Source organism: Triticum urartu, chromosome 7, assembly GCF_003073215.2.
Source record: "Triticum urartu cultivar G1812 chromosome 7, Tu2.1, whole genome shotgun sequence".
In the NCBI taxonomy this organism is placed as follows: Eukaryota; Viridiplantae; Streptophyta; class Magnoliopsida; order Poales; family Poaceae; genus Triticum; species Triticum urartu.
The window spans coordinates 187,680,465-187,708,127 of NC_053028.1; positions in this window are offsets into that span (position 1 = coordinate 187,680,465).

A 27,663-nucleotide genomic window follows, 5' to 3' on the forward strand; every position below is an offset into this window, starting at 1 on the left:
GCAGTCGATTTTTTTTGGTCGAACCAGTGGGGGCACGCTGAGTGCACCCACTGGGTGTAGTCCCCGAGACTACTGTCGAATGTTTTTGATTCGGCTGTAGTCTTAGAAATGCCATCATTGTCTCTTGGTTACTCGGAAGCAACTTATCTTGGATGTCTGTCGACTGATTTTTTGTAGAAATCCTGCGAACTTGTGGCTCGCTACACTGAGTTGGAGAACAAACAGATCCAGCTGAACCTTGCCTTGAAGCTTGCTCAGGAGAACTTGGAGAAGGCGAGGGACGAAGCAAAAGGTATGGTTGGTGAGCTTTTGTCGACTGTCCTTTCTTTCTGGCCGTCCTCGATGTTGATCTCACTTGCTGTTTCGCGGACAAAATGGAGGAGGCTCTGAAGAAGAAGGATCAAGACCTTGTCGAAGCGCAGAAGGAGGCCCTGAACAAAACGAAGCTTGCTGAAGAAAAACTGGCTTCAGTCGGTACTCTTGAAAAGGAAAACTCCAGGCTGAAAACTGCTCTCGACGCGGCTAATCGAGAGGCCAGCCGTCTGAAGAATGGCAATATAGCTCTGAATGACAAGGCAAGTGAACTGGCGGGGAAGAGGAACGATCTGGAGGCTTATCTCGGTGGACTCGCCAAGAAGCTGTTCGTCATGCTCGAGGGTAATTACTCCGGCCCGACTGACTTGCAGTTACCAAATCTGCGTAGAGCCACTGACTTATCCTTGAATTGTGTTTACAGAATTCTGCCAGAACTTCGAAGAGGAGACCAGTCGAGTGGAGATAGACTTGGACCCCATCAAATCTCCAGTGAAGGAGGAGGCTGCTATGAACGTGCTCCGGCTGGAATCTCATGTTGCCGGCGTTGTTGACTATCTTGCTCGGTTGAAGGTTGCGATGTCACGGATCAACACGTCACTCTGGCCTAGGACGACGCTTCAGAATGACCTTGAGTCCCTGATGACTCGACTGAATGAAGTCCCGGGGCGAGTGGCAGAATGGAAGAAATCTTCTGCTAGATGTGGCACTGACGTCGCTCTGTCTCTGGTCCGCGTCCACTGCAAGGAGGCGCGAGAAGAAAAGTTGGCCGCCATCCAAGTTGCCAATACCAGGAAGCACAACTTTCAAGACTTCATGGAGACTTTCATTGCTGCTGCCACTTGCATTGCAGACGGGATCGACTTGGACGAGTTTGTCACCCCTTCCAGTCCTCCGCATGAGGAATAAAAACTTTTATGCTTCACTTTAAATTTGCCTCGGAATGCCGAGTGGATTTTGTAACCATTAAACTCTGTCGAGATGGAGGCTCGAGTACTTTGATCTGCGGTCTAGAACCTTTGGATCTTATCTGAACTTGATTTATCGTTGAATATCTTCACTCGAAATAACTTTGTATTTGTGGTGCAACTCCGAAGGAGAAGGTAGCAGTCGATTTGCACCTCGTCGTCCTTGCGGATTGGGATGTGTTCCGTACTTAGGCGAGCACTGGGCTGCAGCTAAGCCTCTGAGTGGGAGTCTGGCTCACCACTCGGTAGGATTTTTAAACACTTAGGCGAGCACTGGGCTGCAGCTAAGCCTCCGAGTGGGAGTCTGGCTCACCACTCGGTAGGATTTTTAAACACTTAGGCGAGCACTGGGCTGCAGCTAAGCCTCCGAGTGGGAGTCTGGCTCACCACTCGGTAGGATTTTTAAACACTTAGGCGAGCACTGGGCTGCAGCTAAGCCTACCCACTGGGGGATTTCACACGCAAACAAAAGCAACAACAATTATAGGAAAATTTGTAACACTCTTGTCTTTGATAAATAGACTACAGAAGTTTTTCTTATTACATCTCATCCGAGTGAGAATTCAAGTGTGAAAGGGGCGGAGCAGTTCTGCATTCCAAGCTCGTGGCTCATCGATCTGGCGATCGACATTGTAAAGGTGATACGCTCCATTGTGGAGGACTCTGGTGACGATGAAGGGACCTTCCCAAGTAGGAGCGAGCTTGTGTGGTTTCTGTTGATCCACTCGGAGGACCAAATCTCCTTCTTGGAAGGCTCGACTCTTCACATTTCTGGCATGGAATCGACGCAAGTCTTGCTGATAAATGGTCGATCGGATCATAGCCATTTCTCTTTCTTCTTCCAGGAGGTCGACTGCGTCTTGCCGGGCTTGTTCTGCTTCATCTTCGGTATAAAGCTCGACTCGGGGTGCATTGTGAAGTAGATCACTCGGCAGGACTGCTTCCGCTCCGTAAACCAGAAAGAACGGAGTTCTTCCAGTCGACCGATTCGGGGTAGTCCTCAATCCCCACAGAACCGACGGAAGCTCGTCGACCCAAGCGCCTGCTGCGTGCTTGAGATCACGCATCAGCCGAGGCTTTAGTCCTTTGAGAATCAGACCATTTGCCCTTTCTGCTTGTCCATTCGACTGGGGGTGGGCGACCGATGCGTAGTCGACTCGTGTGCCTTGAGAGGCGCAAAAAGCTCTGAACTTGTCTGAATCAAAGTTTGACCCATTGTCGGTGATGATGCTATGCGGGACTCCATATCTGAATGTTAACTCTCTGACGAAACTGATAGCAGTGCAAGCATCAAGATTCTTGATAGGCTTAGCTTCAATCCATTTGGTAAACTTGTCGACTGCCACAAGCACATGTGTGAAACCGCTCCTGCCTGTTCTCAATGGGCCAACCATGTCCAGTCCCCAAACAGCGAAGGGCCAGACGAGTGGAATGGTCTTCAGGGCTGATGCAGGCTTGTGCGACATGTTGGAGTAGAACTGGCACCCTTCACACTTGTCGACTATCTCTTTTGCCATTTCATTCGCTCTTGGCCAGTAAAATCCCGCTCGGTATGCTTTAGCCACAATGGTCCGAGAGGACGCATGATGACCACAGGTCCCCGAGTGGATATCATCAAGGATTATCTGACCTTCTTCTGGTGTTATACACTTCTGACCGACTCCAGTCGCGCTTTCTCTATACAACTGTCCCTTTATGACTGTAAAGGCCTTGGATCGACGGACGATCTGTCGAGCCTCTTCTTCGTCCTCCGGGAGTTCCTTTCTCAGGATATACGCGATGTACGGTATCGTCCAGTCAGGGGTGATTGCCAAAACTTCCATGATTAGGTCGACCACTGCCGGAATTTCAACTTCAGTCGGATCTGTGGCACTCTTTGGCTGCGGGGCTTCATCTGTAAAAGGATCTTCTTGGACTGATGGCGAGTGGATGTGTTCCAAAAACACATTGCTGGGGATGGCTTCTCTCTTGGAGCCTATCTTTGCCAAATCATCAGCCGCTTGATTTTTCAGTCGGGGGATGTGATGAAGCTCTAACCCCTCGAATTTCTTCTCTAACTTTCTCACTGCATTGCAATAACCAGTCATAGCTGGACTTCTGACGTCCCATTCTTTCATCACCTGATTAACCACCAAATCTGAGTCGCCATAGACCATGAGGCGACGGACGCCGAGTGAAATGGCCATGCGCAACCCATACAAAAGTGCTTCATATTCTGCTTCGTTATTGGAGGAATCGAAGTGAATCTGGAGAACATATCTGAGCTTATCTCCTCGGGGGGAAACCAATACTACCCCAGCACCGGAACCATTCAGCATCTTAGATCCATCGAAGAACATGGTCCAGTGCTCCGAGTGAACTTGAGTCGGAAGTTGCTGTTCGATCCACTCGGCGACGAAATCTGCAATTGCTTGGGACTTGATAGCTTTCTTTGCCTCAAACTTGATATCTAGGGGAAGAAGTTCAATCGCCCATTTGGCCACTCGACCAGTTGCATCTCTGTTGTGCAAAATCTCTGATAGTGGAGCGTCGCTGACGACTGTAATGGAATGATCAGAGAAGTAATGTGCAACCTTCTTCGTGGTCATATAAATCCCATATACAAGCTTCTGGTAATGAGGATATCTTTGCTTTGAAGGAGTCAAAACTTCAGAAACATAATATACTGGGCGCTGAACTTTGAAGGCCTTTCCTTCTTCTTCCCGCTCGACCGTAAGTACTGTACTGACAACTTGTCCTGTGGCTGCAATGTAAATCAGCAAAGGCTCCTTGCTGATTGGGGCAGCAAGCACCGGCTGGGTGGAGAGCAGAGCTTTGAGCTCTGTAAACGCTGCATCAGCTTCTGGAGTCCACTCGAACTTGTCGGACTTCTTCATCAGTCGGTAAAGAGGCAATGCCTTTTCACCGAGGCGAGAGATGAATCGACTTAAAGCGGCCAAGCATCCTGTAAGCTTCTGGACGTCATGCACACGCACAGGACGTTTCATCCGGAGTATAGTACCAATTTTTTCAGGATTGGCGTCGATTCCCCGTTCGGAAACGAGAAAACCGAGTAACTTCCCACCTGGAACTCCGAACGTGCACTTTGACGGATTGAGCTTGATATCATACCTCCTGAGGTTGGCAAAGGTTTCAGCAAGGTCAGTCAGCAGGTCGGAACCCTTCCGTGACTTGACCACAATATCATCCATGTATGCCTCCACATTCCGACTGATTTGAGTGAGCAAACACTTCTGAATCATCCTCATGAACTTGGGCTCCGGCATTCTTGAGGCCGAACGGCATGGTGAACATAACAGAAGCACCCGAATGGAGTGATGAAAGCTGTTTTGATCTCGTCGGCCATACAGACGGATCTGATGGTACCCGGAATAGGCGTCTAGAAAGACAAACGCTCACATCCCGCAGTCGAGTCGACTATCTGGTCGATGCGGGGGAGAGGAAAATGATCTTTCGGGCAGGCCCGATTGATATGTTTGAAAATCAATGCACATGCGAAGTGACTTGTCCTTCTTGGGGACCATGACAACATTGGCGAGCCACTCGGAGTGGTAAATTTCTCGGATGAACTCCGCTGCTAAGAGCCGAGCCACCTCCTCGCCAATGGCCTTCCTCTTCTGGACGGCGGACCGTCGAAGATGTTCTTTCACAGGTTTAAATTTTGGGTCGACTCGTAGACGGTGCTCAGCCAGCCCCCTGGGAACTCCAGGCATGTCAGCAGGCTTCCATGCGAAGATGTCCCAGTTCTCACGGAGGAACTGGATGAGCGCTTCTTCCTATTTGGAGTCGACCGTCGTTGAGATGTGAGTCGGAGCAGCGTTTGGATCGGTCGGGTGAATGTGAACTGCCTTCGTTTCACCGGACGACTGAAAAGCTGATTCTGAAGCAGGCTTCTTAGCTCGTAGCAACTCACTCGGATCTGCAGTCTTCTGATACTCTTGCAGCTCGACCACCGCCATCTGAGCTCAGCAATCTTTGAGCCTTTCTGAAAACACTCTTCTGCTTTCTTCCGATTGCCTGTAACAGTGATCACACCTTTGGGACCAGGCATCTTCAATTTGAGATACACATAACATGGTCGAGCCATGAAGCGTGCATAAGCTGGCCTGCCCAAAATAGCGTGATAAGCACTTTGGAAATCCACAACTTCGAATGTCAACTTTTCCTTGCGGTAATTCTTGGAATCACCGAAAACCACATCAAGAGCAATTTGGCCGAGTGACTCGGCTTTCTTCCCAGGAATGACTCCATGGAAACTCATGTTACTGGTGCCTGAGCCTGGACATCGGAATGCCCATCCCTTTCAATGTTTCTGCATACAGTATGTTCAAACCGCTGCCTCCATCCATCAGGACTTTGGTCAGTCGAGTGCCTTCGACAACTGGGTCGACCACCAGAGCTTGCCTCCCAGGGGTGGCAATGCGCGTAGGGTGATCAGACTGGTCGAATGTGATGGCAGTCTGGGACCACTTCAGATAATTGGGTGTTGCCGGAGCAACCATATTTACCTCACGGTTAATAACCTTCAGTCGACTTTTGCTCTCAACATCAGCAAAAATCATCAGGGTGGAATTGACCTGGGGGTACCCATCGTCACTATCTTCCTTGTCCTCAACTTTGTCCGACTCCTTTTCCTTGTCTTTGGACTGCTTGCCCTGAAACTGCTAGATTAGAAGCCGACACTGTCGAGTGGTATGCTTTGGGTAAATGAGTTTACCCTCTCCATCTTTCTTGGTGTGGATGTGACACGATAGATCCAAAACATCATTTCCATCTTGGTCTTTAACTTTCTTGGGGTTCCAAGGTCCTTTGGGTTTCCCTTAAATTTTCCCTGGGTTATGGTCAGGGCCTCCCCAGGAGCGGCTGGCTCGGCTTTCCGCTTCTGTTTCTGACTGGAATTTCCTCCAGTTTCCTGGGCGACTGCTTTATGCTTGCCACTCCGGAGTCGATCCTCATCTTCACCATTAGCGTATTTGGTGGCAATCTCCATCATCCGATTCAGAGACATCTCTCTGGTTCGACCGAACTTCAAATTCAATTCTCTGTACTTAACGCCTTCTTTAAAGGCACAAACTGCTTGATGATCTGGTACATTTTCAACTGTGTGATGCAATGTGATCCACCTCTAGATGTAATCCCTCAGAGCTTCATTCGGTTTCTGCACGCAAGACCGCAATTCCGTAAGGCCTGCAGGTCGCTTGCATGTTCCTTCAAATGTGGTGACAAACACTCGGGAGAGATCCTCCCAAGTGTAAATGCTGCTGGGTGCTAATTGATTCAGCCACGCTCTGGCCGAGCCTTCTAACATGAGAGGCAGGTGCTTCATGGCTACCTCATCGTTCCCACCGCCAATATGGACAGCCACTCGGTAATCTTTGAGCCAAGTATCAGGCTTGGACTCACCGGTGAACTTACTAACTCCAGTCGCCAACCTGAAGTTGGGAGGAATTACAGCGGCTCTGATGGCTTGACTGAAACACTCCAGCCCTGAAACATGTACTCTGCTACTGGTAGGCGCATCTCTGTCGTGGCCTTCTCGGTGAGCTCTATTCCTGTCGACCAAACCTTGAACGAGAATGGATCTCGCACCAAAGCCTGGTTCCCTGGGTCGACTGGAATTCTCCGCCCAACACTATGAGGGCATCTGTCCACCTGCTGTCGAGGCACATATGATCCACTCCTCGGGGGAGGCGTTGGCACTCGACGTCGATCATCACGATCGAATCGGTGATCATACTGCTCATTCCTTCTGTACTGATCACGCCGGTCTCCACGTCCCTCACGCCTCAGAGGCGATCTTGGGCTGTGAGCCGACTGGACTGTATCCGCTGCAACGGATCGACTGTGGATCCTGTTCCGTGACTGAGAAACAGCGGAATTCTGGTCTCCCGCTGCCCGGAGCAACGCTCTGATTTGTAACAAGCCTCTGCCAGCCTCTGACTGGGAGGGCTGAATCGACTCTGCTATACGGGCCGCAGCCGCCAAATTCTGAATCGGAGTACGATATACCTGCGGGGGCGGAAAGAGTTGACGTCGACTGGATTCTGGAGCCTGTTGACGCGCTCGCCTGTCGAGTATTCGCTGGAGATTCTCCAGTCGAGTGCGCTCGGCCAAGTTAGCCAAGCGCGCGTCCTCCAAGGCTCGGGCCTCGGGGGTTTCTCCAACGATAGGAGTGTGGAGTGTATCCATGTTCCGGCGGCGAAGTTCCTCCCGCTGCAACGATGTGAGAGGCTCGGGGAGATACTCCTCATGAGGACGCGACGGGTCGCCCCCATCCGCGCCTCCGTCGGCGCGGCGGAAACTGGGAGGACTGTGTGGCCCATCGATCACCAGAACCTCTGCAGCTGGGTCACTGCTGTCGCATTCGGATGCGGTCTCTGCGGAGCCAGTCGAACAGGCCGTAGAGGGATTCGTCGGGCTCGATTGCCGTGACTTGTGGGGTGGCCGACTGGCGGGCCACCGCATGCCTCACCCACCTCTGAAGCCTCGACCGACCGGAGCGCTTGCGCCGGCAAGAAACAGGGCGGGGAGATGCCACAGGAGCTGACCGATACTGGGTCGACGGCTGCCGCAGGAGGACACCACGGACGCATGCGCGAAAGTGCGTCGCCCCGCGGACGGGGAGCGCGTCGACGTCGAGTGGAGCCTCCTGAAGCCAAGCGGAGTCGTCGGCGATGAACGTGAGCATGCCGAGACGGATCTCGCGGCCCTCCACCAAAGCTCCGCTCGAAACCATGATCAAGGAGATCGGAAAAAATCGCAACTTCTCAAACTAGGCGCTAAGACTCCTAGCCCCACGGTGGGCGCCAACTGTCGAGGTTCTAACTCTGACAGTGATGTAGGGGGGTATGTATGGAGAGGCTAGATCTTAGCTATGGAGGAGTTCTAAGCACGCGAGGATTACGAGTTCAGGCCCTTTTCGGAGGAAGTAACAGCCCTACGTCTCGGTGCCCGGAGGCGGTCGACTGAATTATGTGTGTATGAATAACAGGGGTGCCAACCCTTGATACTAAGGAGGGGGGTGGCTTATATAGAGTCCGCCAGGCCCCTCCAGCCCTCAGTAATGCAAGGTTTAAAGTACACTAAGACTGGGGGTTACTGGTAACGCCCCTAATAAAGTGCTATGATGACCATAAAAGCTACTTAATGACCGACCATTTGCGTGCAGGGTGACTTTAGATCTCCTGGCAGTCGAGTGGTTGGAATTTGGTCGAGTGATTGCTTCGTGGTCGAGTGTCTTGAATCTGTCGAGTGGGATACCTCCAAGTCGATTGAAAGGTGACTTCTTCTAGGGATGTCCTTGGGTAGGGTACTTAGGACAGGTCCATGTCCCTATCCTAGGTACATAGCTTCATCACCTGGCGCACTCTATATAAGCCACCCCCCCTCCGAGACAAGGGTTCGCACCTCTGTAACTCATACACGCATAATCTAGTCGACCGCCTCCGGGCTCCGAGACGTAGGGCTATTACTTCCTCCGAGAAGGGCCTGAACTCGTAAACCTTGCGTGCTTACAACTTCTCCACAGCTAAGATCCTGCCTCTCCATACGTACCCCCCTACATCACTGTCAGGCTTAGAACCACGACAGTTGGCGCCCACCGTGGGTAGGTGTTTTAGCGTTTTGTTGGAGGAGCTGCGATCTTTTCTGACCCGAATCATCATGGTTTTCGACGGAGTTTTGGTGGAGGGCCGCGAGATCCGTCTCGGCGCACTCACGTTCATCGCCGACGACTCCGCCTGGCTTCAGGAGGCTCCGCTCGACGTGGACGCACTCCCTGTCCGCGGGGCAACGCACTTTCGCGCGTGCGTCCACGGCGTTCTCCTGGGGCAACCGTCGACCCCTTACCGGTCGGTTCCTGTGCTGTCCTCCCTCCCCGTTTCCCGCCGGCGCAAGCGCTCCGGTCGGTCAAGACTTCAGCGGTGGGTGAGACACGCGGTGGCCCGTCAGTCGGCCATCCCTCAAGTCGTGGCGATCGAGCCCGACGAATCCCTCTACGGCCTGTTCAATCTGTCGACTGGCTCCGCAGAGACCGCATCCGAGTGCGGTAGCAGCGATTCGGCGGCAGAGGTTCTGATGGCCGATGGACCACCCAGTCCTCCCGGTTTTCCCCGCACCGACGGAGGCACGGGCGGAGGCGACCCGTCGCGTCCCCATGAGGAATATCTTTCCGAGCCTCTCACGTCGCTGCAGAGGGAAGAACTTCGCCGCCGGAACATGGATGCACTACACACCCCTATCTTTGGAGAAACCCCCGAGGCTCGCGCCTTGGAGGACACGCGCCTGGCAAATTTGGCCGAGCGTGCTCGACTGGAAAACCTCCAGCGAGCACTCGACAAGCGGACGCGACAACGGGTTCCCGAATCCAGTCGACGTCAGCTTTTCCCGCCCCCGCAGGTATATCGAACTCTGATTCAGAATTTAGCAGCTGCAGCCCGCATAGCGGAGTCGATTCAGCCTTCCCAGTCGGAGGCTGGCAGAGGCTTGCTGCAGATCAGAGCGTTGCTCTAGGCAGTAGGAGATCAGAATTCCGATGTTTCTCAGTCGCGGAATAGGATTCATAGCAGATCCGTTGCCACGGACACAGTCCAGTCGGCTCACAGCCCGAGATCGCCCCCGAAGCGTGAGGGACGTGGGGACCGGCGTGACCAGTATGGGAACCATGAACAGTATGAACACCGAGTCGGTCGTGACAGTCGGCGTCGAGTGCCCACGCCTCCCCCGAGGAGTGGGTCATATGTGCCTCGCTAGCAGGATGACAGGCGCACTCATAGTGGTGGGCGAAGGGTTTCAGTCGACCCCAGAGGGCCAGGCTTTGACGCGAGATCCATTCTCGTCCAAGGTTTGGTCGACCGGAATAGGGCTCACCGAGAAGGTCACGACAGAGATGCCCCTACCAACAGCGGAGTGCATGTATCGGGGCCAGAGTGCTTTAGTCAAGCCATCAGGGCCACTGTGATTCCTCCCAACTTCAGGTTGGCGACCGGAGTCAGTAAGTTCACTGGCGAGTCCAAGCCCGATACTTGGCTTGAAGATTACCGAGTGGTCGTCCAGATCGGCGGCGGCAATGATGAAGTGGCCATGAAGCACCTGCCTCTCATGTTAGAGGGCTCGGCCAGAGCATGGCTAAACCAGTTGGCGCCTAGCAGCATTTACACTTGGGAGGATCTCTCTCGAGTGTTCGTCACCACATTCGAAGGCACGTGCAAGCGACCGGCAGGGCTGACGGAACTGCGGTCTTGTGTACAGAAACCAAATGAAACTTTGAGGGATTACATCCAGAGGTGGATCATGTTACATCACTCGGTGGAGAATGTGCCTGACCACCAAGCGGTTTGTGCTTTCAAGGAGGGCGTCAAGTACAGAGAACTGAGCTTGAAATTCGGTCGAACCGGAGAGATGTCCCTGAATCGGATGATGGAGATTGCCACCAAGTACGCTAATGGTGAAGATGAGGATCGACTCCGGAGCGGCAAGCTGAAGTCAGTCGCCCAAGAAACCGGAGGGAATTCCAATCAGAAACAGAAGCGGAAAGCCGAGCCAGCTGCTCCCGGGGAAGCCTTGGCCGTAACTCAGGGAAAGTTTAAAGGGAAACCTAAAGGGCCTTGGAACCCCAAAAAGGTTAAAGACCAGGACGGAAATGATGTGTTGGACTTGCCATGTCTCGTCCACACGAAGAAAGATGAAGAGGGTAATTTCATTTACCCGAAACATACCACTCGACAGTGTCGACTCTTGATCCAACAGTTCCAGGGTAAGCAACCCAAGGGCAAAGAAAAGGAGTCGGACAAAGTCGAGGACAAAGAGGACAGTGACGATGGATACCCTCAAGTCAATTCCACCTTGGTGATTTTTGCTGATGTTGAGAGCAAAAGTCGACTGAAGGTTATTAACCGTGAGGTAAATATGGTTGCTCCGGCAACACCCAATTATCTGAAGTGGTCCCAGACTGCCATCACATTCGACCAGTCTGATCACCCTACGCGCATTGCCACCCCTGGGAGGCAAGCTCTGGTGGTCGACCCAGTTGTCGAAGGCACTCGACTGACCAAAGTCCTGATGGATGGAGGCAGCGGTTTGAACATACTGTATGCAGAAACATTGAAAGGGATGGGCATTCCGATGTCCAGGCTCAGCACCAGTAACATGAGTTTCCATGGAGTCATTCCTAGGAAGAAAGCCGAGTCACTCGGCCAAATTGCCCTTGATGTGGTTTTCGGTGATTCCAAGAATTACCGCAAGGAAAAGTTGACATTCGAAGTTGTGGATTTCCAAAGTGCTTATCATGCTATTTTGGGCAGGCCAGCTTATACACGCTTCATGGCTCGACCATGTTATGTGTATCTCAAATTGAAGATGCCTGGTCCCAAAGGTGTGATCACTGTTACAGGCAATCGGAATAAAGCAGAAGAGTGTTTTCAGAAAGGCTCAAAGATTGCTGACGCTCAGATGGCGGTGGTCGAGCTGCAAGAGTATCAGAAGACTGCAGATCCGAGTGAGTTGCTACGAGCTAAGAAGCCTGCTTCAGAATCAGCTTTTCAGTCGTCCGATGAAACGAAGGCAGTTCACATTCACCCGACCGATCCAAACGCTGCTCCGACTCACATCTCAACGACGGTCGACTCCAAATAGGAAGAAGCGCTCATCCAGTTTCTCCGTGAGAACTGGGACATCTTCGCCTGGAAGCCTGCTGACATGCCTGGAGTTCCCAGGGGGCTGGCTGAGCACCGTCTACGAGTCGACCCAAAATTTAAACCTGTGAAAGAACATCTTCGACGGTCTGCCATCCAGAAGAGAAAGGCCATTGGCGAGGAGGTGGCTCGGCTCTTAGCAGCGGAGTTCATCCGAGAAATTTAACACTCCGAGTGGCTCGCCAATGTTGTCATGGTCCCCAAGAAGGACAATTCACTTCACATGTGCATTGATTTCAAGCATATCAATCGGGCCTGCCCGAAAGATCATTTTCCTCTCCCCCGCATCGACCAGATAGTCGACTCGACTGCGGGATGTGAGCAACTGTCTTTTCTAGACACCTATTACGGGTACCATCAGATCCGTCTGTATGGACCTGATGAGATTAAAACAGCTTTCATCACCCCATTCGGGTGCTTCTGCTATGTTAGCATGCCATTCGGCCTCCAGAATGCCGGAGCCACGTTCATGAGGATGATTCAGAAGTGTTTACTCACCCAAATCACTCGGAATGTGGAGGCATACATGGATGATATTGTGGTTAAGTCACGGAAGGGTTCCGACCTGCTGACTGACCTTGCTGAAACCTTTGCCAACCTCAGGAGGTATGATATCAAGCTCAATCCGTCAAAGTGCACGTTCGGAGTTCCAGGTGGGAAGTTACTCGGTTTTCTCGTTTCCGAACGGGGAATCGACGCCAATCCTGAAAAAATTGGTACTATACTCCGGATGAAACGTCCTGTGCATGTGCATGACGTCCAGAAGCTTACAGGATGCTTGGCCGTTTTGAGTCGATTCATCTCTCGTCTCGGTGAAAAGGCATTGCCTCTTTACCGACTGATGAAGAAGTCCGACAAGTTCGAGTGTACTCCAGAAGCTGATGCAGCGTTTACAGAGCTCAAAGCTCTGCTCTCCACCCAGCCGGTGCTTGCTGCCCCAATCAGCAAGGAGCCTTTACTGCTTTACATTGCAACCACAGGACAAGTTGTCAGTACAGTACTTACGGTCGAGCGGGAAGAAGAAGGAAAGGCCTTCAAAGTTCAGCGCCCAGTATATTATATTTCTGAAGTCTTGACTCCTTCAAAGCAAAGATACCCTCATTAACAGAAGCTCGTATATGGGATTTACATGACTACAAAGAAAGTTGTCCACTACTTCTCTGCTCATTCCATTATAGTCGTCAGCGACGCTCCGTTGTCAGAGATCTTGCACAACAGAGATGCAACTGGTCGAGTGGCCAAATGGGCGATTGAACTCCTTCCCCTAGATATCAAGTTTGAGGCAAAGAAAGCTATCAAGTCCCAAGCAATTGCAGATTTCATCGCCGAGTGGATTGAACAGCAACTTCCGACTCAAGTTCACTCGGAGCACTGGACCATGTTCTTCGATGGATCTAAGATGCTGAATGGTTTCGGTGCTGGGGTAGTATTGGTTTCCCCCCGAGGAGATAAGCTCAGATATGTTCTCCAGATTCACTTTGATTCCTCCAATAATGAAGCAGAATATGAAGCACTTTTGTATGGGTTGCGCATGGCCATTTCACTCGGTGTCCGTCGCCTCATGGTCTATGGCGACTCAGATTTGGTGGTTAATCAGGTGATGAAGGAGTGGGACGTCAGAAGTCCAGCTATGACCGGTTATTGTAATGCAGTAAGAAAGTTAGAGAAGAAATTCGAGGGGTTAGAGCTTCATCACATCCCCCGACTGAAAAATCAAGCAGCTGATGATTTGGCAAAGATAGGCTCCAAGAGAGAAGCCATACCCAGCAATGTGTTTTTGGAACACATCCACTCGCCGTCAGTCCAAGAAGATCCTTTTACAGATGAAGTCCCGCAGTCAAAGAGTGCCACGGATCCGACTGAAGTCGAAATTCCAGCGGTGGTCGACCTAATCATGGAAGTCTTGGCAATCACCCCCGACTGGACGATACCGTACATCGCGTATATCCTGAGGAAGGAACTCCCGGATGACGAGGAAGAGGCTCAACAGATCGTCCGTCGATCCAAGGCCTTCACAGTCATAAAGGGACAGTTGTATAGAGAAAGAAGGTCAGATAATCCTTGATGAGATCCACTCGGGGACCTGTGGTCACCATGCGTCCTCTCGGACCATTGTGGCTAAAGCATACCGAGCGGGTTTTTACTGGCCAAGAGCAAATGAAATGGCAAAAGAGATAGTCGACAAGTGTGAAGGGTGCCAGTTCTACTCCAACATGTCGCACAAACCCGCATCAGCCCTGAAGACCATTCCACTCGTCTGGCCCTTCGCTGTTTGGGGGTTGGATATGGTTGGTCCATTGAGAACAGGCAGGAGCGGTTTCACACATGTGCTTGTGGTAGTCGACAAGTTTACCAAATGGATTGAAGCCAAGCCTATCAAGAATCTTGATGCTTGCACTGCCATCAGTTTCGTCAGGGAGTTAACATTCAGATATGGGGTCCCACATAGCATCATCACTGACAATGGGTCAAACTTTGATTCAGACAAGTTCAGAGCTTTTTGCGCCTGTCAAGGCACACGAGTCGACTACGCATCGGTCGCCCACCCCCAATCGAATGGGCAAGCAGAAAGGGCAAATGGTCTGATTCTCAAAGGACTAAAACCTCAGCTGATGCGTGATATCAAGCACGCAGCAGGTGCATGGGTCGACGAGCTTCCGTCGGTTCTGTGGGGATTGAGGACTACCCCGAATTGGTCGACTGGAAGAACTCTGTTCTTTCTGGTTTACGGAGCAGAAGCAGTCCTGCCGAGTGATCTACTTCACAATGCACCCCAAGTCGAGCTTTATACCAAAGATGAAGCAGAACAAGCCCGGCAAGACGCAGTCGACCTCCTGGAAGAAGAAAGAGAAATGGCTATGATCCGATCGACCATTTATCAGCAAGACTTACGTCGGTTCCATGCCAGAAATGTGAAGAGTCAAGCCTTCCAAGAAGGAGATTTGGTCCTCCGAGTGGATCAACAGAAACCACACAAGCTCGCTCCTACTTGGGAAGGTCCCTTCATCGTCACCAGAGTCCTCCACAATGGAGCGTATCACCTTTACAATGTCGATCGCCAGATCGATGAGCCACGAGCCTGGAATGCAGAACTGCTCCGCCCCTTTCACACTTGAATTCTCACTCGGATGAGATGTCAGAAGAAAAACTTCTGTAGTCTATTTATCAAAGACAAGAGTGTTATGAATTTTCCTATAATTGTTGTTGCTTTTGTTTGCGTGTGAAATCCCCCAGTGGGTGGCTTAGCTGCGAATCCGTTTCGCCTAAGTTTGTAAAAAAAATCCTACCGAGTGGCGAGCCAGACTCCCACTCGGAGGCTTAGCTGCAGCCCAGTGCTCGCCTAAGTGTTTAAAAATCCTACCGAGTGGTGAGCCAGACTCCCACTCGGGGGCTTAGCTGCAGTCCAGTACTCGCCTAAGTTCTCCCACTCAGAGACTTAGCTGCAGTCAGGCACTCGCCTAAGTTTGAAAAATCCTACCGAGTGGAGAGCAATCCTCCCACTTGGGGGCTTAGCTGCAGTCCAGTACTCGCCTAAGTTCTCCCACTTAGAGACTTAGCTGCAGTGAGGCACTCGCCTAAGTTTGAAAAAATCCTACCGAGGTGGAGAGCAATCCTCCCACTCGGGGGCTTAGCTGCAGTCCAGTACTCGCCTAAGTTCTCCACTTAGAGACTTAGCTGCAGTCAGGCACTCGCCTAAGTTTGAAAAAATCCTACCGAGTGGAGAGCAATCCTCCCACTCGGGGGCTTAGCTGCAGTCCAGTACTCGCCTAAGTTCTCTCACTTAGAGACTTAGCTGCAGTCAGGCACTCGCCTAAGTTTGAAAAAATCCTACCGAGTGGAGAGCAATCCTCCCACTCGGGGGCTTAGCTGCAGTCCAGTACTCGCCTAAGTTCTCCCACTCAGAGACTTAGCTGCAGTCAGGCACTCGCCTAAGTTTGAAAAAATCCTACCGAGTGGAGAGCACCTCCCACTCGGGGGCTTAGCTGCAGTCCAGTACTCGCCTAAGTTCTCCCACTCAGAGACTTAGCTGCAGTCAGGCACTCGCCTAAGTTTGAAAAATCCTACCGAGTGGAGAGCAATCCTCCCACTCGGGGGCTTAGCTGCAGTCCAGTACTCGCCTAAGTTCTCCCACCTAGAGACTTAGCTGCAGTCAGGCACTCGCCTAAGTTTGAAAAAATCCTACCGAGTGGAGAGCAATCCTTCCCACTCGAGGGCTTAGCTGCAGTCCAGTACTCACCTAAGTTCTCCCAAACACATCTCAATCCTCAAGGACGACGAGGGGCAGGTCGACTGCCACCTTCTCCTAGAGAGCTTCGCCACAAATACAATGTGCGATTCATCCCGCTCTACAGTAATGAAGTACGGGTCGACTGCCCCCCCACCCTTCTCCTAGAGAGCTTCGCCACAAATACAATGTGCGCTCCGTCCCACTCTGCAGTAACAGGGTGTGGGTCGACCGCCGCCCGCCCCTAGGGAGCTTCGCCACAAATACAAGGCATGGGTCGACTACTTCCCCCTCCTTCGGAGCTGTGCTGCGAATACAGAAAGTTGTCTCGAATAAAGGTTGGGTTCACTCAGTAGGAGATTCATAAAGATATTCAACGGTAAACCAAGTTCAGATAAAATCCTAAAGGTTCTGGATCACGGATCGAGGTACCGGGCATGCGACCCGAAAAAGTTTAACGGTTACAAAAACCACTCGGCATTCCGAGGCAAATTTAAGGTGGGACATAAGAGTTTGTTCACTCCGCGGGAGGAGGGCTGGCAGGCTCGACGAACTCATCCAGGTCGACGCCGTCGGCTATCCGAGTGGCTGCAGCGATGAAAGTCTCCATAAAGGTTCGGAAGTCATGCTTCTGGGTGTTGGAGACCTTGATTGCTGCCAGCTTGTCTTGTCGCACCTCCTTGCAGTGGACACGAACCAAAGACAGAGCCACATCAGTGCCGCACCGAGCAGAAGACTTCTTCCACTCCTGCACTCGGTCAGGGATTCCGCTAAGACGAGTCATCAAAGACTCGAGATCATTTTGGAGCGTAGCCTCTGGCCAAAGTGCCGGGTCGATCCGTGACATGGCGAACTTTAGTCGAGCCAAGTAGTCCACGGCACCGTCAATGCGAGATTCCAGTCGGAGCAAATTCATGGCAGCTTCATCTTTCACGGGAGAGTTGATTGGATCCAAACCTGGTTCGATCCGCCCAGTCTCCTCTTCAAAGTTCTGGCAAAACTCTGCATTCACGATCCAAGGATAAGTCAATTTTCATACACTAAGTCGACACAAAAAAATCAGTCGGAACTAAATGTGCACCTTCAAGCTTGATATACAACTTCTTGGCAAGGCTCCTCAAGTAGCTCTCCAGATCGTCCCTCCTGCGAGCAATGCCTTCCATCTTTTCGTTCAGGTTGAGGTTATCCTTCTTCCAGCGTGTACACTCCCTGTTGGCTTCATTCAGAGCGGTCTTCAGCCTGGTATTCTCTTCTTCTAACTGGCCGACCGAAGCCAGCTTCTATTCGGCCAGAGCGGTCTTGTCGTCAGCCTCCTTACGGGCAGCAGCCAAGTCCTGATCCTTTTTCACCAGAGCTTCTCTCAGTTTTTCTGCAAAGAAATGATGATTGATTCGGAAATAGCAGAAGGGTACTCAAGCCTAAAACTAACCAGTCGACAAAATAGTCTTACGTGCGGCGCCGTCTCTGGCCTTTTGCAGCTCTGTCCTGGCCAGCTCCAGATCAAGGTTCAGTTGAATCTGCTGCTTCTCCAAGTCAGCAAAGCGAGCTCCAAGATCGCAAGATTTCTGAAGTCAAAGGGGAGAAGTTATTTTACAGCGAAAAACAACAAAGGCAATAAATACTAAGACTACGGTCGACTACCAGCAGTCCACCATAGCCCCGGGGACTACACCCAGTGGGTGCACTTAGCGTGCCCCCACCGGTTCTGACCCCACTCGACCGGCCCGCCGAAGTCGAGTCCAAAAAAAAGAGAAAGAACTCAGACTACAGTCGACTGCCAGCAGTCCACCGTAGTCTCGGGGACTACACCCAGTGGGTGCACTCAGCGTGCCCCCATCGGTTCTGATCCCACTCGACTAGATCGAGTGGAAGAGACAAACTATACATTCGACAAAATACTAAGACTACAGTCGACTGCCAGCAGTCGACCGTAGTCTCGGGAACTACACCCAGTGCGTGCACTTAGCGTGCCCCCACTAGTCCAAGAATTCAATCGACGCACCCAGTGGGTGTGCAGATGCAAAGATTATCGGAAAGACTCTTCAGGTAGCATATCCTAACAGAACAAGCGGCAACCAACTAACCTGAACGTTGCTCTGGAGGGCCGAGCTGGCATCATAGGCGGCTTGGCTGGCATCCCGCACCGCCTTCATCTTCTCCATCATAATGCCTGCTTGACGAATGGCTTCCCTAGCAGCATTCACCTAGTCCTCCGGGACACGATGGGTTGCAAAAATTGAAGGCGGGTCGACAGGGGCCTGAGTAGTTGATGAAGAAGGCAAAGCACTCGATAGCGGCTCAGCGAAGGTAACAGGACCCCGATTAACGTCGCCAGTGTCCTGAACAACTGGTTCCGCCCTCGGCGTCGTCTGTAGTGCCCTGCTTGCAGGAGCTCGCCTGTTCTTCCTCGTCAAAGGCCTCTCGGGCTCTCCTTCATCATCAGGGAGGTCAATAATGTTGGGAGCTGTGCAAGGTTCAAATTGCCAAAAGCACGTCACCCAGTGATGCACGATACAGTTGAACCGACCAAAAAAAGATAGTATGGCAGAAATCATAACCGGATTAGAAATGACCGCATCCTCCATCGCCTCATCATCATCCCTGTAAGATGAGGTTCCGGAAGTGGCAGCGCTAACAATTCCAAAGTTCGTCCAGTTAAAACAAGAAAAACAAACAGCGCGGAGCGTCGAGTGAATACAAGGAGAGACAATCATGCGGAGGCAACAGGGATATCGATCTTGATCTTTGGCAGCGCCTTCCGAGTCTTCGGCTCTACAACTTTGGGGTGCTTTGGTGCCTTCCCAGTCGGGGTTGGTGAAGAGATCCGAGGGCGCTTCGAAGACTGACCAGCCGGAGCAGTTGCCTTGTCGCGAGCACTCGGCCGTTCTTGGTCAAGCTTGGATCGTCTCTCCCTGCGAGGAGGCGACTCGACTTCTTCTCCAGCGCTTGAGTCATCGCTCCCTCTGTCCCCTTCACCATCGGAAGCCCCCTCGCCGCTTTCATCGCCACTCGCCTCGCCTTCCAGAGCTTGCTCTTGCTCCCCGTTGGGCATGGAATACATTTCAATAATGGCCTGAAAGAAAGCAGGGAGAACAAAGTCAGTCAACGCAATACAGACGGCTGCGCGAGTGAACTCAGATTACAAGCAAAAACTCAGAATCAGACCTGCTCGGGTGCGTGGGACTGGTCGAATGGAGGGACTCTCCTGGCTCCCCTGGGATTGTCCTTATTCCCGATAATGCCAGACAGCCACTTCTCCAGCGTGTCGTCGTCAACCTCCTCCGGGTGGATCCGAGTGGAGTCTTCAAGGCCCGAATACATCCACATCGGATGGTCTCGGGCTTGGAGAGGCTGGATGCGCCGCTGAAGGAAGACCTCCAAGAGATCCATACCAGTGACCCCGTCACGAATAAGCTGGACCACTCGGTCGACCAGCACCTGCACGTGCTCCTTCTCCTCCGGGAGCACCTTCAAAGGGGAGGGTTTTTCCACTCGGTCCATGGTAAAAGGAGGGAGGCCAGTCGATTGCCCTGGCATCGACTGGTCTTTGCAGTAGAACCAAGTCGACTGCCATCCGCGAACTGAATCGGGGAGAATCATGGCCGGAAAGGAGCTTTTTCCCCTCGTCTGGATGCCAAGACCCCCACACATGTGGATCACTTGGGTCCTCTCGTCACTCGGATTAGCCCTTTTCACTGTCTGGGAGCAACAAGTGAAGATATGCTTGAAAAGACCCCAGTGAGGTCGACAACCCAAGAAGTTCTCACACAAGGAAATGAACGCGGCAAGATAAACGATTGAGTTGGGGGTAAAATGGTGGAGTTGAGCCCCAAAGAAGTTCAGAAACCCTCGGAAGAAAGGATGAGGAGGCAAGGAAAACCCACGGTCGACGTGGGTGGCAAGAAGAACGCGCTCACCCTCCCGAGGCTGCGGCTCGGATTCCTTCCCCGGAAGCCGCGCCGCGTCGCAGGGGATCAGCCCCCCTTCGGCCAAGTCGTCGAGGTCATCTTGGTAGATCCTCGAGTGGATCCAATCGCCCTGGATCCAGCCCTTCGGCAGGCCAGACCGCGAGGAAGATCCGCCTCGGCTGGTCGCCTTCCCCTTCGACTTCACCGCCGCCTTCTTGGCCCGCTCCAGAGCCGCTGTCTTCTCCCTCCCCATTGTCACCGGCGAGGCGCGTGCGGTGCGGTGGTGTTAGGGCGAGAGCGAGCGCGGCGGAGGGACGTGAGGGAGAGAAGAGGTAATGGGATGCACTGCTCGGGGGGCTCCGGTCCAGGCGCTTTATATCAGGCCGCTCCCGAGTGGCTGACGGGTAGGCCCAGGCGGCCCTGTCAAATCCCGCAACTACCGCACGAGTGATACATGGCGAAAAAGGTGGTGCGGGGATCGAGGTGGCTCCGCTCTATCTCGTCCGATTACTGCGGCCTCCCCCGTCCCACGCGCTTCCCAAAATTCGGATCCCACTAAATCCGCGGGCAGCGAATAACTTGTCAGACCAAGGATTTCCTCCACACCATCACTCGGAGCCTTACAAGTAAAGAAACCCACTCGACGAGGAATTAAGAATGGATTAAGGCGACTGGAAAGGAAGTTGCTGCCATCACTCAGGCCCGTTGATCTGAAACTAGATATGCTCACGACATGAAAAACGAGTCGGAGAAGCTCTCGAATCCTTCCCCACTCAAACCTCGATCCATTCGGGGGCTAATGATGAAGCTATGTACCTAGGGTAGGGTCATGGACCTGTCCTACCTACCCTACCAGAGGACATCTCTAGGAGAAATCACCTTTCAATCGACTTGAAGGTGTTCCACTCGACAGACTCGAAGACACTCGACAGACTCGAAGACAATCGACCAAGAAGCAATCACTCGACGGCCAGGAGACCTAAAGTCACTCCGCACGCTAACGGCCGGTCATTAAATAGCTTTTTATGGTCATCATAGCACTTTATTACTAGCATTACCAGTAACGTCTCGCCTTAATGAACATTGAACCCTTCGTAACGTGGGCTGGCCGGGGGCCTGGCGCACTCTACATAAGCCACCCCCCCCCTCCGAGACAAGGGTTCGCACCTCTGTAACTCATACACGCATAATCCAGTCGACCGCCTCCGGGCTCCGAGACGTAGGGCTATTACTTTCTCCGAGAAGGTCCTGAACTCGTAAACCTTGCGTGCTTACAACTTCTCCACAGCTAAGATCCTGCCTCTCCATACGTACCCCCCTACATCACTGTCAGGCTTAGAACCACGACAGATGGGAACTTGGGCGCTAGAGTTCGAGAATGGAAGGACAGAGAGGAAGGGAAGGCATGGGTGAAGAAAGGGGATTCTTATCTCCTTATAAAGGCAGTGAATATTGAACACCTCCCCACTCGCCTTAAAACTCGCCTATTCCCAAGGGCTGTGTAAATGGCACAGTTGGGTTACCCACGCCCGTATTGATGAGAAACCTGCAATAAGGGGACACGATCTCTGCTTCGATAAGACATGCCAATGGCAACCGCTGGAGCGGCAGACGAAAAACGGTTTGAAATTATGGCTAGGCAGGCGTGATGTCATGTTGTAAAAAGTTGTCGGCGGATTGGACTCGTGGAATATTATATTTTCTCTGTGGTTGTGTGTGGTGTGTGTGTTACAGGTCCGGACACGTTCAATACGTCCGAAGACTATCTTGGAGTTCATAAGGAGGAACCCGCCTTGCAATGCCGAAGACAGATCTACACGCCAGATACCTTGTCATTAAAGCCGGGTTCAGGGGCTACTGAGGGAGTCCTGGACTAAGGGGTCCTCGGGCGTCGGCCTGTTAGCCATGGGTTGGACTGATGGGCCATGAAGATACGAAGACCGAAGACTCTACCTGTGTCCGGATGGGACTCTCCTTGGCGTGGAAGGCAAGCTTGGCGATCAAATATGTAGATTCCTTTCTTTGTAACCGGCCTTGTGTAACCCTAGATCCTCCCGGTGTCTATATAAACCAGAGGACTTAGTCCGGAGGGGGAATGATCATTACCATAGTCATTCAGGCTAGGCTTTTAGGGTTTAGCCATCTTGATCTTGTGGTAGATCAACTCTTATAATACTTATATTCATCAAGATCAATCAAGCAGGAAGTAGGGTATTACCTCCATAGAGAGGGCACGAACCTGGGTAAACATCGTGTCCTCTGTCTCCTGTTACCATCGACCTTAGACGCACAGTTCGGGGCCCCCTACCCGAGATCCACCGGTTTTGACACCGACAGGGTCCACGGCCACAGCTGGGTCCACGGCCACAGCCCAGTTTTTAAGTAAGTCGCTTTGTCAGGCCTGTTGGGCCGCAAATCTTTCAAGACGAGGAGAGCTTCATTCGGCTGGCCGAGAAAATGGCCTATCAGTAATGAGAAATGGGTTGTACATTTTTAAAACACATCAAACCGGCAATTAGTTTCAAATTTCTTTTTTTCATTTCGAGATTTTAAATTGCATTGATTTTTATGCATGGACAATTGTTGGATTTTATATTGATATACATTTATTTTTAAAGTCAGTTTGAATGTGACTCGAAATTTCGGGATTAAAAACAGCTCGGACCTCACCGAAATATGCAAAATTTCGTATAATTTTTTAACTTTGGCCACAGTATGGGCTATAATGCTAACAAAAAGAATATGGGCTCAAAAAAAACCTTAAGAATTAGCAAATGGGCGATAAATTATTAGAAATAATGGCAGATGGGATGTATGTTGTTTTCCACAGATTTGAGGCTTTCCTAAAAAAAGGTTGACGCACAGCAGTGACTGTTGGATGTCCATCCAACGGCCGTCGTGCTTCTTCAATCTCTGCTCTTCCTGCTCCAGCCGCTCAAACAAGCGTCGGCGGGACTGCCTGCTCCCTCCTCCCTGCGGCCGGCTGTGCTGCCGCACAGGCCTCACCGCCCCACCGTACTCCCATCGCTAGCCTAGCCATCCCTCTACTCACCCACACCTGTTGTTATTCTCCAGCGATGGGAGACAAACCAGCAAACCCTCGTACAGTCGTACTCCCCTCCACGTGGGAAACAACTGTCGAGTCTTCCCTGACTCTGTGTCGTTCCCTTCCTAGGCCTCACCATCGTCCACCACCCTGGTGCTCTCGGCGCGGCCTGGTTAACGTGGTCAACGACCGACATGCATCTGACGTGGACTATATGTGGAGACGCTGACAGCTGGGTCCATGGCCGCATGCAACGAAATGCCTCCTTATTACGTGCAAAGTAATGATTCCTCCACCTGACATCTGGGACCCACCGAAAGGGCCTCTGTATTTCGCGAAAAAAACGTTACCGCCACTGATAGCTTGGACCCACCAGCTATATCTTCGCACGCAAGGAAGTGCCTCCTTATTACGCATAAAAAAATGAATACCCCCCCTGCTAGTTGGGATCCAGTATAGTGGCAGGCTGACTTGTGGGCCTACTAAGTTTACAGGGACGGAGGGCTTCGTCAACTTAGTCAATATGCACGATTCTAGCTCCAGTGACCGTATGATGTCCATCCAACGGCCATAGTGCTTCTTCAACCTCTGGTCTTCTTGCTCCAGCCGCCCAAACCAGCGCCGCTCATGCCTCGTGCTCCTGCCTCCCATGGCCGGCCGCGATGCGGCGGAGGCCTCACCGCCCCCTACTACTCCCACCGCTGGCCAGGCGATCCCTCTACTCACCCACACCCCCTGTTATTCTGCAGCGACGGCAGCCTCACACCGCAGCGAACCAGTGAACCCTCGTACTCCTCTACGCGTGGGCATCCACTGCCACGTCTTCCCCGGCTCCATGTCGTCCCCTTCCTAGGCCTCGCCATCGTCCACCGCCCTGGTGCTCTCGGCGCGGCGTGGTCAATATGGTCAAGGAACGACTTCCATCGGACGTGGATTGTACGTGGAGAGGCTGACAGCTGGGTCCACGGCCGCAACAAGGAAGTGCCTCCTTATTACGCGGAAAATAATTATTCCTCCACCTGACAGCGGGGACCCACCGGATGGGCCACCGTATTTCACAAAAAAAACGTTTCCCCCTGACTGCTGGGACCCACCAGCTACATCTTCGCACGCAAGGAAGTGCCTGACAGTCGGGACCCACCTGGTCGAAGCGTACGTAGCGTTGTCATTCTGGTCACGAACGTGTACGTAGATGCTGGTCGATGTAGAGCGCGCACATGTCATAGTAGAGGCGCGCATGTAGCATGTACACGTACAACGGCCAGTGTGCAAGAAAGAAAATATGGCCATGTACGTACATACGGGCGGGGTCTCGAACGCCTACTCGCGCATACGTACGGCCAGGGCTCGTTTACATGGCTGGGTCGGAACGGAGAAACTGTGTCATCGTTGTGTTCCTGGGGAGCATCCGGCTGGGTCGGAATGGAATGCGTCGTCGTGTTCATTGGGAGGGCTTGGATGGAACAACCGATGGAAACGAGGCGTGGCGTACCGCAGAACAAGGGAAACAGCCTTGTGTTCGACGGACCATGGTCGAAATGGGATCCTGTTCATCGGGAGGGGTCTGGCGTATCGCAAAACGGAGGAAACGGACCTCCTAAGGTCAAAACGGGGGTCTTGTTCATCGGGAGGGGTGTGGCGTACCGCAAAACGGAGGAAACAAACTTGTGTTGGAGCGCTACGGTCGAAACGGGGGTCCTGTTCATCGGGAGGGGTGTGGCGTACCGCAAAACGGGACTCCACGGGATCTTGTTCATCTCCAACGTTGACCCCCTCTAGCCTCCATGGGCTACTGTTCATCCACCGTCGACCTCCTCCAGCCTCCACCTGTGACTGTTCATCCATGGGCTCCTGTTCATCCAGCCTCCACCTCACGCTACTCCACCGGCTATTGTTCAACCAGCCCTCTCCACGGGCTCCTGTTCAACCACCCCTCCACGGGCTACTGTTCATCCAGCCCTCCACCATCTATTGTTCATCCAGCCCTCCATGGGGTGGTCCTGTTCATCCAACCCTCCATGGGGTCCTGTTCATCCAGCCCCAACCGACTCGATCGATCGGGGTCCTGTTCAACCAGAGGCAACACCACGGGGTCCTGTTCATCCACCCCCACCGGGAACTGTTCATCCAAACCCCCCCCAGCAACGCTCACTGTTCATCCAGAGGCATCATAGATCGGCTTCAGTTAGTAGCAGTAGCGAAGGAATCGCTCGATCGGGTTCAGTTAACAGCCATCGATTGATCACTCAGGTTCAGTAACGCATAGCCTGTAGTGCAATCGCTCGGGTTCAGTAGGCGAATGCCTCGCTCGGGTTCAGTTAGAGCCCAACGCCTCGCACCCACGCGCGTGCGTGTACGAGAGAAACACGCAAACCTCCATGCATCGCTCGGCCCCGACCACCCACCGTAATCGGGAACACCCCATATTTTCCTGGCCCTCGCTTCTACCACGATTTTTTCCGTCATGGACGGCCCAAAGAATGTCATGCAGCTGCGTCTCCGGCCCGCCCAGGATGAAAAGCCCATTTTCTGTCATGATTTTTTGTCATAGAAGTAGGAGCCCACCACATCTATGATGATACCGGGTTTTGTCACAATTATCGTCATAGAAGTCTCATAAGTATGACAGGAAAAGAATTTGTTCGGCCCAAAATGTCACGGATGTGTCTTTTTTTGTAGTGTTATGCTTTCCAGAAAATTCTACATCATTTCTGATCAACAATATGTCATTCACATATACTTATCAAAAAGGTTGTAGTGCTCCCACTCACTTTCTTGTAAATACAGGCTTCACCAAAAGTCTGTATAAAACCATATGCTTTGATCACCTTATCAAAGCATATATTCCAACTCTGAGATGCTTGCACCAGTCCATAGATGGATCGCTGGAGCTTGCACACTTTGTTAGCACCTTTAGGATTGACAAAAACTTCTTGTTGCATCATATACAACTCTTCTTTAAGAAATCCATTAAGGAATGTAGTTTTGACATCCATTTGCCAGATTTAATAAAATGTGGCAATTGCTAACATGATTCGGACAGACTTAAGCATCGCTACGAGTGATAAAATCTTATCGTAGTCAACACCTTGAACTTGTCGAAAACTTTCTGCAACAATTCGAGCTTTGTAGATAATAACACTACTATCAGCGTCCGTCTTCCTCTTGAAGATCCATTTATTCTCATTGGCTCGCTGATCATCGGTCAAGTCAATCAAAGTCCATACTTTATTCTCATACATGGATCCCATCTCAGATTTCATGGCCTCAAGCCATTTTGCAAAATCTGGGCTCATCATCGCTTCCTCATAGTTCGTAGGTTCGTCATGGTTTAGTAACATGACTTCCGGAACAGGATTACTGTACCACTCTGGTGCAGACCGTACTCTGGTTGACCTACGAGGATCGGTACTAACTTTATCTGAAGTTTCATGATCATCATCATTAGCTTCCTCTGTCACATCCCTAGTTCTGGTTTGCTCTGGGCTTGCTAGTCATGTGTGCATCATTTTTAAAATTCAATGAATTTGAAATAGGGACTTGTGAAAGCCTCAGAAATCATTTTGGAAATGATCAAGATAAAAATTGCTTCAATTTGGCCGAAGAAAATGTTCCTGTTTTTCTCAAATAATATTGGCCAGAGTTAAAATTCCAACCAATTTTTTGGGAGCTCAGAAGTATTTATTTTTGGCCATTTGAGTTAATCCAGTAAATATTTCCATTGGATATATATGTATATATATATGTTATATATATTATATATGTCCAATAATTCTGATTTTTACTGTGGGCTCTCGAATAATCCAATTAGTTCCTATATTAATTTTCAGAAGAAAATAAATTGGTTTAGTATTTTACTAAATCATAAACAAAATTACAGAAATAGAAAAGAAAACAAAATAGGAAAAAAGGGGGAGAGGCTTACCTGGGCCACTTACCAGCCGGCCCAGCAGTTCGGCCCAGCTGACTGGCCACGCCAGTCGTCCCTCTCCTCTCGCCAGGAGGACAGGGGCGCATGCCCGCGGCGCCCACGCACGCGCACCGCCACCTCATGCCTGCCTACTGCCTCCCCGATGCCGCTACGAGCGCCACGACACCCCCAGAGACCCCCTGACCTCTCTCTCTCACCCGCAACCTCTCCCCTCCCCTGGCTCTCTCTCTCTCTCACCACCCGAACGCGCCCGCCGCCGCCGACATGCACCACCGCGGCCACCACCTCCCCCTCGCTTCACTGACTGGCTCAAGAGCTCCGCCTCGTCCCCCTCTTCCTCCTCACCAAGATGTAAGGCGCCAGAAGCCCCTGGACGCCGCCAGCTCCGCCGTTCCCCTCCTCGGCCACCGAGGACCGCCGTCATCGATTCGTCGCCGTTAGGTCTTCCCCGGGCCCGCTGAGCAGCTCGTCGCACCGCCGTGAGCCCCTGCTCCTGCTCCCCCTATTCGTTTTCCCCTCGTGTGCCATAGCCATCGCCTCGCCTGCAACCGAACGCGCCGCCGCCCGCGCTCGTCACCGGTG